We start from the raw sequence: 20,591 nt of genomic DNA on the forward strand, positions 1-20,591 counted from the left end.
GGTGGGATTCGAGCCACATATACGTGGCAGCACAGTGGTGTGATTTACATAAGCCACATATATGTGGCAGCATGGTGGTGGGATTTGAGCCACATATATTAGGCAGGTTGGTGAGGGGATTTAAGCCACATATACTGTATGTGGTAGCACCATGGTGGGATTTAAGCCACATGTATGTGGCAGCATGGTGGTGGGATTTAAGCAACATATATTAGGCAGCGTGGTGATGGGATTTAAGCCACATATACTGTATGTGGTAGCACCATGGTGGGATTTAAGCCACATGTATGTGGCAGCATGGTGGTGGGATTTGAGCGAGCCACATATATGTGGCAGCACGGTGGTGGGATGTAAGCAACATATATGTGGCAGCACGGTGGTGGGATTTAAGCAACATATATGTAGCAGCACGGTTGTGGGATCTAAGCCACATATATGTGGCAGCATGGTGGTGGAATTTAAGCAACATATATGTGGCAGCATGGTGGTGGGATTTAAACCACATATATGTGGCAGCACAGTAGTGTATGTAAGCCACTTATATGCGGTAGCATGGAACTTAGATTTAAGCAATGTATATGCCACAGCATGGAGGTGTGATTTAAACCATAGGAGGTGAAATTTAAGCTACATACATTTGACAGCACGGCAGTGGCATTTAGGCCCCATATATGCGTACCGCCCGTGTTGCTGATTTGCACCAACAGTTCCCAGTCACTTAGCCATGATTGGGAGCCGGTAAAATAAGCTACAGAATATGTGATCACTGTGACAGCCAATCACATTGATCATATGATTGGTCAGCCCACGTAACCCCTAAGGTGTTGCAATATTTCTTAAAGTGCTCCCCCTGGTGGGAAGGGGGTCAATGACATTTTAACAAAGAAATAACTGGCGAGGTTTTCACTCTTAGAGACACTGTATGGAAATAATTTGCCAAATTCAGGAGCGTAGATTCCCTGGCAGTATTTCCACACGTTGGCGGCATCCTGAAAGGTGTCACGCTATTTGAAGTCAGAATTGAAAAGGAGGGGACGGTGAGAGCAGCTGTGCCATCCCGTGCTGGGAAAACGAAGGGACCGAAGAGGACCGGCCATCTTGGCCCTCCATCTCCTGGACTCCGGCCAATCGATAAAAGGCACAATAGCGCCCGTTGTATTGTAACTTCACAGCAGCCATTGAGCCGGGAGTGACGGCGCACAAGACTTGTTTTGATGGCACTGTGCGGATCAAGCCAACACTTGAGTCACTTCCACTCGCAGGAGGAGCGGTGAGGAGGAGGACCAGGCTGTCATCTGCTCAGCCGAGAAGGTCTCACACTTGTTTTCTTACAGTTTAACACCTTCCGCTCCTCTCCGAGAAAAAACAAGCTGGAAATTTCTAAGGGTATTCACACACTGATGTTTGAACATCGGTATTCCTAGCCAAAATGTCTTGCAATTATTTGCGCATATTTGTTCGCAGGGTGGATTTGATTTAAATCAAGCCGATTTAAATAACAGATTTAAATCATGATTTAAATCACTAGTAAAAAGGCTTAATTTAAATCAACTCAATTTAAATCATAATTTTTAAAGAGCAACTGTCATCTTTGTCCCGCAGCCGCTCCTCCTCTGACCTGCTGTTGACTCACCGACAGTCCCATTCACTTTAATGGGACAGCTGGTGATGCCGCAGTGACACAACAAGGTGAGGGACGTGGTGGCAGCAGCAGGTGAGTGGATGGCTGCTAACCATGATGGATCTGAAATGACAGGTGCTCTTTAACCACTTCCGGACCGCCCGCTGCAGTTTTACGTTGGTATTTTGTCGTTAATTACCGGGGTTATGGCAGCAGTCTCCGAAGGGAGGGGATCATGCTCTGCTTCAGTATGTCACAGTACATGTTGGCATTCATGGTTCCCTCAATGAACTGTAGCTCCCAGGTTCCGGCAGCACTCATGCAGCCCCAGACCATGACACTCCCACCACCATGCTGGACTGTAGGAAAGACACACTTGTCTTTGTACTCCTCACCTGGTTGCCGCCACACACGCTTGACACCATCTGAACCAAATAAGTTTATCTTGGTCTCATCAGACCACAGGACATGGTTCCAGTAATCCATGTCCTTAGTCTGCTTGTCTTCAGCAAACTGTTTGTGGACTTTCTTGTGCTTCATCTTTAGAAGAGGCTTCCTTCTGGGATGACAGCCATGCAGACCAATTTGATGCAGTGTGCGGCGTATGGTCTGAGCACTGACAGGCCGACCCCCCCACCCCTTCAACCTCTGCAGCAATGCTGGCAGTACTCTTTCATCTACAGTATTTCCCAAAGACAACCTCTGGATATGGCGCTGAGCACGTGCACTCAACTGCTTTGGCCGACCATGGGGAGGCCTGTTCTAAGTGGAACCTGTCCTGTTAAACGGCTGTATGGTCTTGGCCACCATGCTGCAGCTCAGTTTCTGGGTCTTGGCAATCTTCTTATAGCCTAGGCCATCTTTATGTAGAGCAACAATTCTTTTTTTCGAGACCTCAGAGAGTTCTTTGCCATGAGGTGCCATGTTGAACTTTCAGTGACCAGTATGAGAGAGTGAGAGCGATAACACCAAATTTAACACACCTTCTCCCCATTCACACCTGAGACCTTGTAACACTAACGAGTCACATGACACCGGGGAGGGAAAATGGCTAATTGGGCCCAATTTGGACATTTTCACTTAGGGGTGTACTCACTTTTGTTGCCAGCGGTTTAGACATTAATGGCTGTGTGTTGAGTTATTTTGAGGGGACAGCAAATTTACACTGTTATACAAGCTGTACACTCACTACTTTACATTGTAGCAAAGTGTAATTTCTTCAGTGCTGTCACATGAAAAGTTATAATAAAATATTTTCAGAAATGTGAGGGGTGTACTGACTTTTGTGAGATACTATATATATATATATATATATATATACATATACACACACACTCTATATTGTCAAAAGTATTGGGACGCCTGCCTCAGTTCGCAGTGTCTTCTCATTCAAAATAAAATGTATGGAGTCTGAGGCATTCATTGCTTTATTGCCATCTCCTTTTGTCATTTACAGCTTTGTTGCTTAAAAGAGGAAACGGGATAACATGCAATATGTAAATGTCTGTAATCAGCTAAGTATACATCATACAAAGGAAAGCTACACAGATGCAAAACTTGTGTGTCCACAGCCTCCATTGCTGGGTGGACATCTAGACGTCACGATTTAGCAAAGGTTGGGGGGCGGGGGGGGTGCAATTACTTTTTCACATAGGGCCAGGCAGGATTGGACAGCTTTTTTACCTTAACCACTGGAGGACTAGGCCTATTTCTGACACTTGTTGTTTGCAAATTAAAATCAGTATTTTTTGCTAGAAAATGACTTAGAAACCCCAAACATTATATATATTTTTTAGCAAAGACTCTGGAGAATAAAATGGCGGTCGTTGCAATATTTAGAAAAAAAAATTAATACATTTAAAAAGACCTAAACAGTAAAGTTAACCCATTTTTTGTCCTATAATGTGACAGATAATGTTACGCCGAGTAAATAGATACCCAACATGTCAGGCTTCAAAATTGCTAATGCTCGTGGCGACAAACATTGTTACTTAAAAATCTCCGTAGGCGACGTTCAAAAATGTCTACAGGTTGCCAGTTTAACGTTACAGAGGAGGTCTGGGACTAGAATAATTTCTCTCACTCCAACGATCACAGCAATACCTCACTTGTGTTGTGTGAACACCATTTACATATGTGGAAGCGACTTGCGTGTGCGTTCGCTTCTGCGCGTAAGCTCGGACGGATGGGGCGCTTTCCATTTTTTTTTCTTCTTTTTTATTTTACCTTTTATTTTTTTATTTTTACACCATCCCTTTAAAAAAAAATTTTTTTGATAACTTTTATTCCTATTACAAGGAATGTAAACATCTCTTGTAATAGAAATAAGCAGTACAGGTCCTCTTTATTGTGAGATCCGGGGTCAAAAAGACCTCAGATCTAACATATATACTATAAAGCAAAAAAAAGGTAATTTTTTTTCATCATGAAAAAAATGGGTCCTTTAAGGCCATTGGGGGGAAGCGATGTATGAGATCGCTCCGGTCCTCCAAGGCCATAGAGTGGAGTGGGGGCCAGCTTTCCCTCACTGATACAGCGGGTGTGGCAGCCCTAGACATAAGATCAGTGTTGTATTTAGGTTTTGTGCTGCCCTAGGCCTGACTAAACTTGTGCACCCCCTAATTTACAAATGACCAACCCCTTCCTGTAAAGGCCACACCCTTTACTGTTTACAACCCGCCCTGTCATCTGTGAACCTTAGTGCCCATCTGTGCAGCCTTGTCAGTGCCACCTCATTACTGCCCATCAGTGCAGCCTCATCACTGACCGCTTTATGGGGGTACCAGACTGATTTGCCTCCTGGACTCTGCCCTCTAGCCCAATTCACCCCATAAGACTGGCACTATATTAAAAGTGAAGCGCAAGCCGGCAGAGACCCTTTTCCTGCGGGACCCGGGAGGAAGCAGTTTTTTTTTTTTGTGCAGGGTGCAGCTTTTTTGCTGCCCCCCTGCAAAGTGCCGCCCTAGGCCTGGGCCTTGTTGGCCTAGGCCAAGATACAGCACTGCATAAGTTCGCTATATTGGATAGAGACTTTATGTTAGGCCTGACTTTATTGTCATACATGCATTCTATTACAATAAGGCCATTGGGGGGAAGTGATGTATGAGGTCGCTACGGTCCTCCAAGGCCATAGATTGGAGTGGGGGCCAGCTTTCCCTCACTGATACAGCGGGTCTGGCAGCCCTAGACATAAGATTGCTATATTGGATAGAGACTTTATGTTAGGCCTGACTTTATTGTCATACATGCATTCTATTACAATAAGGCCATTGGGGGGAAGCGATGTATGAGGTCGCTACGGTCCTCCAAGGCCATAGAGTGGAGTGGGGGCCAGCTTTCCCTCATGATGCAGCGGGTCTGGCAGCCCCCTAGACATAAGATCGCTATATTGGATAGAGACTTTATGTTAGGCCTGACTTTATTGTCATATATGCATTCTATTACAATAAGGCCATTGAACACTTCGGAGGGTGCATCCTCTTGGTGACATTTATTTTGATATTGTATGTCTTTATATATGATGTTTAAAACTCTACAACAAAAATTATTGAAAGAGAAAAAAATCAGGAATGAAACATGGCCTAAACAAAAGCCCCTTACACACGAGTGGAAATTCGGGCCGGGAATTTTCGTCCGACGACCGATCTGCCGATTTTCGGCTTGTTAGTATGATGCTTCCGACAACCGACTCCGACTTTTCGGCCGAAAAAAATCTGGTGTGCAGGCTATAAAATTTTTGTCCTCCGTCAAAACACATCCGATTTTCGTGCAGTCAGTACAGATTTCGACAGGGAAAAATCCTATGAGCAAGTCTGGGCATGCTCAGAGAAGAAAGAACACAAAGAAAGCAAACCAACACATGACATCACTTCTGAAGTAGAATTCTGTCGTTCGACAAAATTCGTGCGCAGTCTAGGCACATTCCAACCAACAAAACACAACTCTGGACAAAAGATGGACGACCGGTCGGCGGAAATTCGTTGCGTGTGTACTAGGCTAAAGACAAAGTAGTTATATTCCACCATGGTTTTTTTTAGTGAACCATCATCTCAAGCTAACCTCCTCATTTGAGGGACTTTACAAAGACCGACACTATCCCAAATCCCACTTAGGTGTGAAGAGAGACGGGATGGCTCCTCTATCCCATGGAGACATTAATCCCTATCTGCATATGGTAACTACACTAATTACCACCCAATGCCCCCCATTGTGTCAGTGTAATCGCATCTGCATCTCTTTGTGGCTTCATGTACAGTAGTCATGTTTCTTACTGCCGGTTAACCACTTGCCGACTGCCTAACGCCGATCTACGTCGGCGGTCAGCCCCTCACAGGCAAAGTGACGTAGGGCTACGTCACTAGCTTGTGAGGGTCTAGGGAGCGAGCGCGCGCCGCCGGAGGCGCGCTCCCGCTCCCGCGTGGTCACGGACCCCCCCCGCGCGTGTGACCAGCGGACCCGATGTCCGCCGGTCACTCGGCGATCGGCGGGGGAGAGGGAGAATGTCAGGCAGCTTGTGTAAACAAGCCACCTGTCATTCTCCTCGCTGTAAAGACACTGATAAAACGGATCTAGTATGTAGATCCGTTGATCAGTGTCCTTACAGCTCAAGCCACAGCCAATCACAGTAGAAAGCACGCCCCTAGGGATACACACAGCCCCTCCCTTCCAAATAAAGTTAACCCCTTCACAACCAGTGTATTTTTACAGTAACAGTGCATATGTATAGCACTGATTACTGTAGAAATGTCACTGGTAACCCCAAAAGTGTCACAAATGTCAGTCAAGGGTCCGATCTGTCCGCCCCAATGTCGCAGTACCGCAAAAAAAATCGCAAATCGCCGTCATTACGCGTTAAAAAAAAAAACAACAAAAATGACAAAAATCTTTCCCTTTGTTAGTAAACGCGATAACTTTTGCGCAAACCAATCAAAATACGCTTTTTGCAATTTTTTTTACCAAACATATGTAGCATAAAACAAATTGGCCGAAAATTTTAAAAAATTTGGATTTTTACTTTTTTTTTTGGGGGAATTTCATATAAAAAAATGTGAAAAATATTGTTATTTTTGCAAAATTGACGCTCTTTTTTTGTTTATAGCGCGTGATCAAAAAATCGCACAGGTGATCAAATACCACCAAAAGAAAGCTCTGTTTGTGGGAAAAAAAGGACATCAAATTCGTTTAGGTACAGCGTCGCACGACCGCGCAATTGTCCGTTAAAGTCATGCAGTGCCGAATCGCAAAATACCCCCTGGTCAGGAAGGGGGTAAAATCTTCCGGGGCTTAAGTGGTTAATATTTCCTTCCGGCAGAAGAAGAGGTAAACGTACTGCCGAAAAAATGTCTACTTTGGTCAACGGCTTACATGGTGCAACACTCTACTCCTTAACAGAATGAACAGGACGTCTGGAGCTGCCACCAATAAGGTCTATGTGCCATGGCCCTGACATTGTGAAAGTTCTCCTGTGGACCAAGATGAGGTCAGGTGGTCTGTGTCAACTTTGGAGCCATCTTTTTTAATCTCATTGTCCACCACCCATGATGAAGAGCCATTAGATGACACTGCAGATGCACAGGTAAGCCAGTCATTTTATTGTGTATTCAATGTTGCACATCACAAATACTGAGCTGGTATTTAAAGTATAACTAAAGGCAAGACCGTTTTTTTCATTTTGGATAGAGTAAGGGTGCATCAGACCCCTCATTAGTTTTTTTTTTTACCATCTCTGTCCCAATGGGAAGATTTCCCTTGACTTCCTGTCCCAGGAAGTCTTGTACACAGGTGTGCCTGGAGGTGGTAACACCCCCTTTAGTCTTTCTTTAACCCCTTTATCTCTGGCACCTGTACACCCCATCAACACCCCCCACAATGGACCACAGAAAATGTTAAATTTCTACTTATAGACCAGTTTATTCAGTAACTTTGTCATTATTTAAAGTAGAACTAAAGGAACAACTTTTTTTCTCATTCTCAATAGATTAAGGGAGCGTTAAACCTCTCTTCAGGTCTTTTTTTGCCATCTTTGTTCCATTGGGGAGATTTTCCTTCACTTCCTGTCCCATACCCAACACCAGAAGTGAGAGGAAATCCCTCTAAAATTGGGGAATCCATGGCTGTCACCAGAACTAGCATTCCCATTGCTTTTCCCCTCTATTCCTGTTCTGGTGACAATTTAACATTTGGATATTCTTTCATGTTCAGTGATATAGGTCACCGAGACAATTAGAATGGGTGTAGCTCCGGAATTGGGACACAGGAATCAGTAAAAACCTGACAAGGGTTCTAATCCATCTCCGCTTTATCCAAAATTAAATAGATTTGTTTACCTCAGTGGTCTCCAAAATGTAGCCCGGGGGCCAGATGCGGCCCTTTGCTTGCTTTTATTTGGCCCTTGGAGTACTATTTCATCCACTGACACTAACAATGGGGCAAAATTCCTCCCATTGACACCGATGATGGGGCACAATTCCTCCCGATGGCACAAATGATGGGGCACAATTCCTCCCAATGGCACAAATGATGGGGCACAATTCCTCCCGATGGCACAAATGATGGGGCACAATTTCTCCCAATGGCACAAATGATGGGGCACAATTCCTCCCAATGGCACAAATGATGGGCCACAATTCCTCCCGATGGCACAAATGATGGGGCACAATTTCTCCCAATGGCACAAATGATGGGGCACAATTCCTCCCGATGGCACAAATGATGGGGCACAATTCCTCCCAATGGCACCAATAATGGGGCACAGTTCCTCCCAATTGCACCAATAATGGGGCACAGTTCCTCCTAATGACACCAAGAATGGGGCCTAACTAATTACAGTATATCCATTGCCCCTGTTACCAAGTCTATTGAGACGAATCGTACTTTGGGTTGGAGGACATAGCGGTGATGTCAGCACGCCCGACACAGGACTATCATTTCTGAATGTCTGATGTATTCATTTTACTTGTGAGTAGAATACTGTCCTTTTAATACATTTCTTATGCTGGGAAATTGCGCAAGGAGCAATTCGTGTATCTTTTTTATACACATGCCTGGTTAATGAATGACGACGACTAACCGGCCGCATTATCTGGTGATCTTTTTGATGACACATCTGGTAAGTTTCTATTCATTATTATATATGGTGGAGCACGGACAAGGGATCACTTGGAGACCTTTTGGACTGTAATTAAGCACGTGTGGAGCACCTGTGTCTCCACCAGTATTTGGAATTGGGATTCCTCTGTTTGTATCATTTACCATTTTTTTCTAGTATTCAAGTACAGCGCCACATTAAATTATGACACTAAAAAGACAATGAGTGAACAAAGTCCATGAAGTCCGTCAGAATAGATGCTGAGATGTAGAAATAAATACAAATAAATTCCAACACCATGAGTGAAGACGCAATCCTGACGATCACCACGTGCATAAATAAGGTAATTCCCTTACCAGAACTTTAGACCTCCTGTTACGGAAGGTCCACCAAGCAAAGAGTGTGAAATCAATCACCAGGGAAGGGTCCACTCCAGGTTCAGCACCAAATCCACCACGGAACATTCATATGGAACAGTACAACCTCATAAACTTCAAGGACCCCAAAAGTTGGATAATGATGTTCCTCCAAAAAAATAAGTGGGGCTCACATGGTGAAGTATGTACATTTATTCAAATAAAAACAAAGGTAAAACACTCACATGTCAGCTATATGATTCAGGCATGTAGTAAGAAAATTGCCGCGGCTAGAAGCGTGTCTGCATGGGAGCTGGCGTGTCTGACGCGTTTCGTCCTACCGGCAGACGTTGTCAAAGGCAAAGCCCACATGTTGCAGCACGCTCTTTTATAATGTCCCCTTAATGGAAGATGTGATAACGCACTTCCGCTTCCGGTGTGTGATGACGCACTTCCACTTCCGGTGCGCGATGACGCACTTCCGGTCGCGGCATGCGTGATGACGCACTTCCGGTTTTCTGCAGGGAGCGCGGTGAGGCACTTCCGCCCACACTAGAAGTCAGCCGAGACTCTTGGGATAAGCACCACAACGGGCACGTCCACTCCATCACCTTCACAATGGCAATCCAGAAGACAAGATTACCCGCTGCATAATGTGCCTAAACTAGAATGTGAATCACCAAGCGTGCCGCCACTTCCTTCACTATAAAGACATAGAAACATCACTCTAATAGGCTTAAAAAATTAATCTAACTAAATGATGTGTGAGCTTCACACTAAAAAGATTGGAAACCCTTGCTATAGATCATCAGCAGTCACATTCCTCTCTTCTTATCGGGGCCCCCCGGTGAACTTGTCTATGAATCGGGCATGTCACATGTGTCACAGAACAAAACCACTTCCAAAATCCCCCACCACCGCCTCCTGTCCCCGCATTCTGGTCGAGAGATCATTAAAGTCGGGCGGCAGTATGGTGTTGTTATATTCTGCTTTAATATGTAGATGAAGTCAATCAAAAGCAAAATAAACAGATTGGAAACATATGACGCCGAATATTAGAAGATGCAAATATAACTCATAAAATAATTCCCGAGAACTCTCATTCTTCTATCAAACTGAAGAGTTTTCCTAAGCGGAATGTGAAAGGTAAATATGAGAATTGTCCTGTAAAACAGATTCAAAAAGGGAGAGGGGCCGAGGGAGATGAGTGTGATGGAGAGAGAAATGGAGAGAGGACTAGGGAAAGAAAGAGAGTTGGAGAGAGGAGAGAGAGAGAGAAAAGATTAGAAAGCGAGAAAAAGAGAAGCAAAGAGTGGCTTGAAGGGGAGAGCGGTGGAAAGAAGGAGAGAAAGAATTAGAGAGAAAAATGGACTGATGAAACAAAGAAGAGGGGAAGAAAGTGACAAAGAGAGAGAAACACAAAAGAAATTAGAGAGAGAAAGAGAGAGATGGAAAATGAAGAGAAATCTGGCAGGGTGAGTGTGATGAAGAGAGAGAATTGTAGAGTGATGGAAAGAGAAAAATAGAGAATTAGAGAACAGTGGACTTATGGAGAGAGCATTAGAGAAACAGAAGAGGAAGAGGTTGGGGATGGAGTCTGAAAAGAAATGAAAAGTGGGGATGGAGATAGAGAGACAGAGGACAGGAGTGGAAGAGATGGAGGGGGACAGAGGACAGGAAATGAGGAGATGGAGAGGGACAGAGGACAGGAGTGGAAGAGATGGAGAGGGACATAGGACAGGAGTGGAAGAGATGGAGAGGGACAGAGGACAGGAGTGGAAGAGATGGAGGGGGACAGAGGACAGGAGTGGAAGAGATGGAGAGGGACAGAGGACAGGAGTGTAAGAGATGGAGAGGGACAGAGGACAGGAGTGGAAGAGATGGAGGGGGACAGAGGACAGGAAATGAGGAGATGGAGAGGGACAGAAGACAGGAAATGAGGAGATGGAGAGGGACAGAAGACAGGAGTGGAAGAGATGGAGGGGGACAGAGGACAGGAAATGAGGAGATGGAGAGGGACAGAAGACAGGAAATGAGGAGGAATAGATGGAAAAAGAGTGTGAGAGGAAATCAGAGGAGGATATAGAAATAGAGGGACAGAAGACAGCAGAGGAGGAGATGGAGAGAGAAGGACAGTGAACATGAGAGAAGGAGGAGAACATAGAGAGAGGAAGATAGGACAGGAAAGATAGAGGAAAAAATGGAAGAACGGACAGAGGATAGGAGAGGAGGAGCAGAACATAGAAAGAGGGACATGGGACAGGAGAGGAGGAGAAGATGAAAAGATGGACAGGGGACAGGAGAGGAGGAGGAGAATATGGAGAGAGGGGCAGAGGACAGGAGAGGGGGAGGAGAACATGGAGAGAGAAACGGAGGACAGGACAGCAGTCAGAGAACCTGGAGAGATGGACACGGGACAGGAGAGGAGCAGGAGAACATGGAGAGAGGGACAGATGACAGGAGATGACCCGGAAAACAGAGAGAAGGATAGAGGACAGGAGAGGAGGAAGAGAACACAGAGAGAGGCACAGAGGACAGGAGAGGAATCAGAGAATATGGAGAGATGGACAGGGGACAGGAGAGGAGCAGGAGAACATGGAGAGAGGGACAGAGGACAGAAGAGGAGGAAGAGAACATGGAGAGAGGGACAGAGGAGAGGAGGAAGAGAACATGGAGAGAGGGACAGAGGACAGGAGAGGAGTCGGAGAACATGGAGAGAGGGACAGAGGACAGGAGAAGAGGGGGAGAACATGAAGAGAGGGACAGGGGACAGGAGAGGAGGAAGAGAACATGGAGAGAGAGAGACAGAGGACAGGAGAAGAGGAGGAAGAGAACATGGAGAGAGGGACAGAGGACAGGAGAGGAGGAAGAGAACATGGAGAGAGGGACAGAGGACAGGAGAAGAGGAGGAGAACATGAAGACAGGGACAGGGGACAGGAGAGAAGCAGGAGAACAGGGTGAGAGGGACAGGAGAAGAGAAGGAAATTATGGAGACAGTGACAGAGGGCAGGAGAGGAGGAGGAGAACTGGGAGAGAGGGATAGAAGATATGAGAGGAGGAGAGAAACATGAGAGAGGGACAAGGGACAGAAGAAGAGGAGGAGAACATGGAGCGAGGGATAGGGGACAGGTGAGGAGGAGGAGAACATGGAGCGAGGGATAGAGGACAGGTGAGGAGGAGGAGGAGAACATGGAGAGAGGGACAGGAAAGAAGAAGAACATGGAGAGAGGGAAAATGGGACTAGAAGTTATAATCTCTCGCAGACAGTACAACATAGTGCACAAATTACTGACCATTATAGTATTTCAAGCAAAATGTGAAAAACTGATCACACTTTTAAAAGACTGACAAAAGCGGAGGAAACAAAGACACTGGAGTCAAAGGAGTCAGAAAAGGAATCACTGATATCAGACAGCAAACAACTGGTGGACTTTTAGTTGTACCAAGTAAGCAGTGGTCAGGAGCTGACTTGTACCTGTGTTAAGATGCCACAATGGAAACAATTAAGGTTTTTTTCCCCAGGACACTGTGCAGAGCCATCAGTGAGGACTCCATTTCATCAGCACAACCCACAATGCTAACACAGTGACCACAAGCAGGCCCCATTTTCATTGACAGAGAAACAATGTTCTTTATGTTGAAATTAGAAATATACTTGTCTTTCCGAGCGGCACAAGAAGACCAAACATGTCCATGAACAATGGTGCTGTGTGTGCGTGACTACGCCCTGCACAGGCCTTCCATTGTGGAGTCACATTCATCCTCACTCGCTGTATCTACTCTGGGCTTTATTATACTTGCGGGTTTTATAGATGCTATGGAGGGATTATGGGGCAGTTTATTGATATTTTACAATTTTCACAATATTTTAAAGCTGAACTCTAGGCAGATATTAAAGAACAATTTAATGCAGCTTTGTAATCATTAATCAATTGATTTTTGTAATGCAAACAGTCTAAGTACCCTAAATTTGACCTGGTTTCAGCCTCTTTTAGCCTCCACACAGCAGAGCTTGGACTAGGAAAGGAAGACGCAGCAGAAAAAGCATGCTGTAAGGAGAAGAAATCAGAGTGGCAGAGAGAGATCATCACTGTGCTGTTTCCAGTGGTGTCGCCCTCCCCCATCTAAATTTGCCCCACCCCTTCCTGTTTAGGACCCACCCCTTCATTTGTAACTCCACCAATTCCACTTTAGGCTCCACCTCTTCCTATTACAGCACCTCGTCTACCTCTCTGTACATTAAAAGCATGAACCCCTGGGATCTAAGGATGTGACCCCTCCCAAAAATTGAAAGAGTACAAGTCCCAGCATGAACCCCTTAGATCTAAGGATGCGTCTCCCTCCAAAATTGAAGGTTTACAAGTCCCAGCATGAACCCCTGATATGACCCCTTAGATTTTAGGGGTTCTTGCTGGGACCTGTAGTACCACACTTTTGGGGGGGTCACATCCCCCAAAAGTAAAGGACTACAAGTCCCAGCATGAACACCTCCTATTTGTATGTGTCTCTGAAGTGCCCAATTCCCTCATGACACACACGGTTCCTATCCATCCCTAGCGCCCGGCCCCACCTCAGAGTTTTGAGAGTTGCTCTCAACTAAGTCCTTGCAGTTCTCTTTCCTTCCCTCTGAGCATCCCTGTGGTGGGTGGTTGGCTTGCACCCTGTGGTGGGTGGCTGGATGGCTCCCTGTGTTGGGTGGGTGTCTGGCTTGCTGGCACCCTGTGGTGGGTGGCTGGCTGGCACCCTGTGGTGGGTGGCTGGCTGGCACCCTGTGGTGGATGGATGGCTGGCTGTCTGGAACATTGTGGTGGGTGGCTGGCTGGCTGGTACCCTATGGTGGGTGGGTGGCTGGCTGGCACCCTGTGGTAGGTGGGTGGCTGGCACAGGGGCTGTGGGTGGCTGGCTGATACAGGGCGTGTGGGCAGCTGGCTGGTACAGTGTCTGTGGCTGGCTGGTACAGGGCCTGTGGCTGGCTGGCACTCTGTCTGTGGGTGGCTGGTTGTCTGGCACCCTCTGGTGGGTGGGTGGCTGGCTGTCTGGCACCCTCTACTCTACACTCTACTCTACTCTACTCTACTCTTTACTCTACTCTACTCTACTCTTTACTCTACTCTACTCTTTACTCATTACTCTAAGATTTTTGCGGCGCCTCTACACCTATTTCTTTAGACTTGGTCCACAGGCCCGTACCCATGCCTTTGGACCCGGCCTGAAGCCAAATAGTGGCGGTACCAATTCACTTCCTCATGCCAGGCCATGGTCCACCGGCCTATAGCTTGGGGGCCTGCACCTGCGTCTCTGGACCAGGCTGGAAAACCTGAAAGGCAAACAGTGCCAGCTCCAGGACATGCCTAACATGCCAGCGGCATGCTGGCGTTGCGCCTCCTAATGATGTGTGCTCTAGGCGGGCGCCTACCTTGCCTATAGGTAGCGCCGGCCCTGATCACAAGACTTGCTGAGCAGAACTACAAATCCTTTGGCTATTGACACAGTTCACCTTGACATCTATCTATATTGTGTCTATATGTTTGCCCGAAGTTCCTCTTTAACTCAACCAGTGGACAGATGAGGCTTCTATAGTGCATTCTTATTTCTAAAGACTTCCACTAACAAAAGCTCGGCAGGATCCCTCCAGCTCATCTAACAATAGGACATAATTATTAGAGTCAATTACCCTTACCATAGCACGAAGCTGTCTCATCCTCTGCTAATACTTTATTTCTGGAAGTAATAGCTACTGTGGAGATGGCAGCCCAGAGATAAAACTGGTATATTTGGGACTGTGAACAGCGGCACACTGTTTTCTAAGTCTCGCTCTCCTATGATTATGGGAAAGCAATTATAGTCAGCTACAGCAGCAGAAAAGTTACAGCCCGGAAAAAGAAAAATTAACAAGTTCATTCAATACTAACAAAAAAAAGAAAAAAAAGTATAAAAATAAAAAGTGAGTATAACAAGCATGCTTTACTGCATATACAGAGGCTTTAATAGGCTTCAAAAAAGGGTGGGCTCGGGGGGCAGAGCACTGCGCCCCGAGCCCACCCAGTTGTGTGACAATAGCGAATGAATATTTGCAATTGCCGCACTGATTCTCCTCCCGGCCAATCAGGAAGCGGGTCCTGAGACCTGTTTCCCGATTGCCCCGAAAGGAAAAGGCATCCTATTGGTCAAGACAGAGGGAGGAGACAGCCGCCGAGAGGGAACATGGAGACTGAGGGGGAAGCCGCCGCCGCTGCCTATCAGTCCCCCGGAGCAAGGTAAGTAAAATGGCACGGGGGGATATGGTGGTGCAGGCTGGAGTAATTGCAGAGGGGGGTCCGTCTGCCGCCCGCCCCCGACTGATGGAGCACCAGCCACCACTGGTCTGGACAGTGCTGATTGGCCCTGTGCTGGCCACATGCACCCTCCCAAGAAAAAAACTCTCTAGCAATACATACCAAACTGAGCGTGTGCAGATTGACTCCAAAGGCTTTGTACTAACAGGAAATGGTTTGGGGGCAGTGGAGGAAGGGGAGGATCAGAGATGACAGCCTTTTTACACAATGTCGATGATTAACCCCTTGGGTCCCACAGTGAGTATAACAAGCATGCTTTACTGCACAGGTGTCAAACACAAGGCCCGCGGGCCAAATGCGCCCCCCCCCAGGCCATTTCACGTGGCCCTTGCACCTCTCATGCAGCTGTGGCAGCCCCCTTGTCTCTGTCCCCACCTTTTCTCAGTAGTCGGCAGCAGAGAGGACAGAACTCCTTTGCCAGATCCTGCAGTACTCTGTGCAGCTGCAGAAAGGCTTGTCTTTGCCCCCCCCCCCCTCCTAATCAGCAGTCCGCATCAGAGAGGAGGGCAGAACTCCTCCTACAGATCCTGCACCTCTCTGTGCAGCAGCAAAACACCACCTTGTCTCTGCCTCCCCTGGTCTCAGCATTCAGCAGACTCTGGAAGCTGACTCCAGCCCTTCTCTGGTTCTCCTCCAGACCCTGCAATTCTTCCCAGATCCACCCTCTGGTAAGGGGGTGCATTGTGATGTAAGGGTGTAAGGGGGGCGTGGGGTGCTCTGGACATCTAATCTTACAGATATAACCGGCCCTTTGAGGGAAACCATAATGCTTATGCGGCCCGCAATGGAAGTGGAGTTTGACACCCCTGCAAGTTTACTGCATATACACACTGATTTTACTGTTGTGGGTTTAGTAACACTTTAAGATTGAAATACTTTGTATTGTTTTAATTCTATTGTAGAAGGGGCAGACATCATGGCTCATTATATACAGGGCCACCTTTAACACAGGGCAAAAGGGGCAGCTGCCCCGGGCCCAGTCATTGTTATAGGTGGGGCCCAAGGCTGCTTCCCCTTGAAATAGTTGATAAGTTGATTCGGGAGGGCCCAAGAAAATGTTTGCCCAGGGTCTAATCAATATTAAAGACAGCCCTGATTATATAAGCCAAGTTCTGCATTTATAAAATAAAATTGCCATTAGGTTTTATTTTAAGATCAAATCAGCTTTGTAATATTAGTAACAGAAACATTTTTTTAAAAGGAAAACAGAGATGATCTCTAAAACTTACCCAAACTATGTGCAGCTTCAAGAAACCAGTCATAAAATAATGATCAGGGCGATCTAGGACATCAAAGAAATAAATAAAATGATCAGATAAATAATTCAGGGATGGCTGATGTCATTTTAATATTGACAATGGGGGTCCTCAATATTGACATTGACTAACAATGGGGGTCCTCAGACATTTCAGTGAAAGGGCCACACTGGGGTAGATTTAGGGTCCTTTCACATGGGCTTCCCACCCGGCAGACTCCGTTTTGGTTAGCAGGGGCCAATCAGGCAGGCGGGTGACAGCTCCGTCTCCACCTACTTTGCAGAGACGGAGCTGTCAGATCCCCGCTCTCCTCTATGGGAAGATCGGATGAAAACGGACCGCCTGTCCGATCCTATCCGATCCGATCCTTCAGACGGATGGAAAATAGGGTCCGGATCGGAAAGCTCGTGTGAAAGGGGCCTTACTTAACAAAATCTGGTGCAGCTCTGCATAGGAACCAATCAGCTTCCAGGTTTTATTGTGAAAACTTCATTGAAGCTGAAGATAGCAGCTGATTGGTTACCATGCACAGCGGCACCAGATTCTGAGTGCTCCAGTTTTAGTAAATCTCCCACATTGCATCATTCACAAATATTTGTGGGCCAAAAAAAAAAAAAAACGGTTTTTAAATGAACACATTAAATTTACTGTAAATTAATTAAAAGGTTTTTTTTTTTTAATCAGCATGTTATAAGTTGGAACAGCAGAGAAAATCTTCTGCAAAACAAAAATTAAGAAATTTCAAATGAACTTGAGTTTTCCCTTGCATCTGAGTCCCTCCTAACATCAGGGTCCCCATCAGAGCCCCCCTTACATAAGGACCCCCCTCCCTTACATCAGATTGCCCACCAAAGTCCCCCTTACATCAGAATCCATATCAGAGTCTCCCCTAACATCAGGGTCCCCATCAGAGCCCCCCTTACATCAGAACACCTCCTCCCTTACATCAGGTTCCCCACCAAAGTCCCCCCTTCACTTTAGAGTCTCCCCTAACATCAGGGTCCCCTTCAGAGCCCCCCTTAAATAAGAACCCCCCCTCACTTACATCAGATTGTCCACCAAAGTCCCCCTTACATCAGAATCCATATCAGAGTCTCCCCTAACATCAGGGTCCACATCAGAGCCCCCCTTACATCAGAACCCCTCCTCCCTTACATCAGGTTGCCCACCAAAGTCCCCTTACATCAGAATCCATATCAGAGTCTCCCCTAACATCAGGGTCCCCATCAGAGCCCCCCTTACATCAGAAAACCTCCTCCATTACATCAGGTTGCCCACCAAAGTCCCCCCTTACATCAGAGTCTCCCCTAACATCATGGTCCCCTTCAGAGCCCTCTTACATAAGAACCCCCCCTCCCTTACATCAGATTGCCCACCAAAGTCCCCCCTGCATCGGAGTCCATATCAGAGTCTTCCCTAACATCAGGGTCCCCATCAGAGCCCCCCTTACATCAGAACCTCCCCCCTCCCTGACATCAGGTTGCCCACCAAAATCCCCCTTACATCAGAATCCATATCAGAGTCTCCCCTAACATCAGGGTCCCCATCAGAGCCCCCCTTACATCAGAACGCCTCCTCCCTTGCATCAGGTTGCCCACCAAAGTCCCCCTTACATCAGAGTCCCCATCAGAGTCCCCCCTAACATCATGGTCCTCATCAGAATCCCCTCGTACATCAGAGGGCTGGATCAAATCTTGCAGCAGGCCATATTTGGCCCCCCGGGCCATAGTTTGGAGACCCCTGGTCTAAGGGAACAACAGTTCTGGTAATGTGTAGGCACTTTATGGTTTCAACAAGTTCATGAGTTAAGCTGGCCATATAGCAGTAGAATTTTATTTAAAAATTTTAGTTTTCAGAACATTTGTCTAATATCTTATGGTTAGCGGAGTCACATTTTCAACCACAGTGGCGAAAAATTTAAAGAGCGGGATGGAAATGTTTTCACCAACGAGATTCTAACTGCGAATGTGGTTTCCATTCGGGAAAATTTGTTCATATTGTAGCGCACATGTTCTAGGCCAGGGTTTCTCAACAAGGATTCCTCCTGAGGTTGCTAGGGGTTCCTTGAAAAACAGGCAATTTCTGCCTCTCAGATAAGTTCCACTAATGAGCAGATATAGGAGGAGTCCCTCTTATGTAGGAGTAAGTATCTCCAGTCTCCAATGGATAAGAGAGGTTGGATTTATCCTTCATTTTAGGGATAGTGTAGGACCCACTGATAATGGGGTACTTTGACGTAGTGGTGGGCTTGAGCACGATATGGCCATATGGTGGAACAAATTCCCCATTTTTACTCATTTTGATCAGGTCTTAGTTGCCTTGTTATATTTAATGGTTATTTCTTTTGCATGTGTGCACAATCCTCTGTTGTTAAGCTGGCCATATAGCAGTAGAATTTTATTAAAAAATTTAAGTTTTCAGAACATTTGTCCAATTTTCTTATGGCTAGCGGAGTCAAATTTTCAACCACAGCCGGCGAATATTTGAAGGAGCGGGATGGAAATGTTTTCACTAACCAAATTCTAACTGTGAATGTGGTTTCCATTCGGGAAAACGTGTTCATATTGTAATGCACATGTTCTAGGTCAGGGTTCAGGGGAGGACTGGGCCAGGGGGCAGGGGGGAAATAGCCCCCCGGGCCGCTCTGATACCTTGTAGAAAGGCTGCACCGCTTCTGCCACAGACATGCCTAAAGGATTCCTGGTGATAAGAACTAAAAAGTCCCCACTGCTGACCTACTGAGTGCGGGATGAAGACAAGGACAGAGCACAGTCCTCTCCCCCAGCATGGATGGTGTAAACTGTGTCTGAGCAGAGGCCCATTCCATGCCCCACTGGGGACTCTCCTCCCCCAGGAAGTCCCGACCGAGCTGTCCCAGCTGCCCCCAACCTGTTCCCGCTGTCCAGGTCGGGAACCCGGATTCGGCCAGTGAGTAGACAGTACCTGGAGCGGAGCTTCAGCCTGGAATGGGGTCAGGAGGAGATGGGGAAGAGGGAGAGTGGGAGGGGGACCAAGTTGATGCACCATGGGCCTCTGGTTTGTACTTGCCCCCTGGGCTGAAAGTTGCCAGTCAGCCCCTGCCAGGGTTTCTCAAACAGGGTTCCTCCTGAGGTTGCTAGGGGTTCCTTGAGCAATGGGCAATTTCTGCCTCTCTGATAAGTTCCCAATGACACCATTGTTCCTTTTAGCTATCTGTAAGGGGAACTTTCTTCTCAATGATGACAAGAGTAAGGAGCATTCTTCCCACTGACCGTCACACTAATGTGTCATGAGTTGTAGATTTTTAATTTTTAGCAGGGGTCCCCCGAGACCAGAAATTTACTTCAAGGGTTCCCCTGTGTTGAAAAGTTTGAGAAAGGCTGGTCTTGGCAAAACAAAAACCTGTTTAATACATCTAGGATTCCATTCAAGTAGAAGGCCTGGACAAAATTCTAAGGACTTTTGATCAAAACCCATTGACTCCATAATGGTAAGATCAAAAGCTCTGACAAAAGATTTTTTTTTTAATTTTCTGTACAAGTGTACAAACAAACTTCTACTGGGTAATGACCAGCTTTGGTCTTCAGCTTGGTGAAAAAAATCTCAATAAGCGTATATTGATTGGTTTGTGCAAAAGTTATAGCGTTTACAGACTATGTGATATATACAGGATTTTTTTTTTCACTAGAAATGGCGGCGATCATCGACTTATAGGGGGACTGCGATATTGTGGCGGACATTCTGACACTAACTGACACTTTTGACACGTTTTTGGGGACCAGTGGCACTGATCACTGTCAGTGCTAAAAATTTGCACTGTCACTGTACTAATGACACTGGCTGGGAAGGGGTTAAACATAAGGGGCGAACAAAGGGTTAACCATGTGTCTAGCCAGTTGTTTGGGGGTGCTTTTACTAGAGGAAGGCATTGATCCGTGTTCCTGCTTCGCAGGAAC

General features: G+C 46.4%; 1 protein-coding gene across 3 annotated transcripts in view; it reads right to left on the reverse strand.

Moving 5' to 3' along the window:
• MAG (myelin associated glycoprotein) overlaps positions 1–20,591 on the reverse strand; it is a 61,306-nt gene that overhangs the window by 36,946 nt on the left and 3,769 nt on the right. For 2 of the 3 annotated variants that reach the window (XM_082273605.1, XM_082273607.1), the window contains exon 2: positions 16,630–16,682. The gene's annotated coding sequence lies outside the window, so the exon portion shown is untranslated. Of the gene's footprint in view, positions 1–16,629; positions 16,692–20,591 lie in introns of those variants that run through there. The other variant, XM_082273606.1, reaches the window with a different exon arrangement.

Source organism: Pelophylax lessonae (genome assembly GCF_965119305.1).
Source record: "Pelophylax lessonae genome assembly, chromosome: 12".
In the NCBI taxonomy this organism is placed as follows: Eukaryota; Metazoa; Chordata; class Amphibia; order Anura; family Ranidae; genus Pelophylax; species Pelophylax lessonae.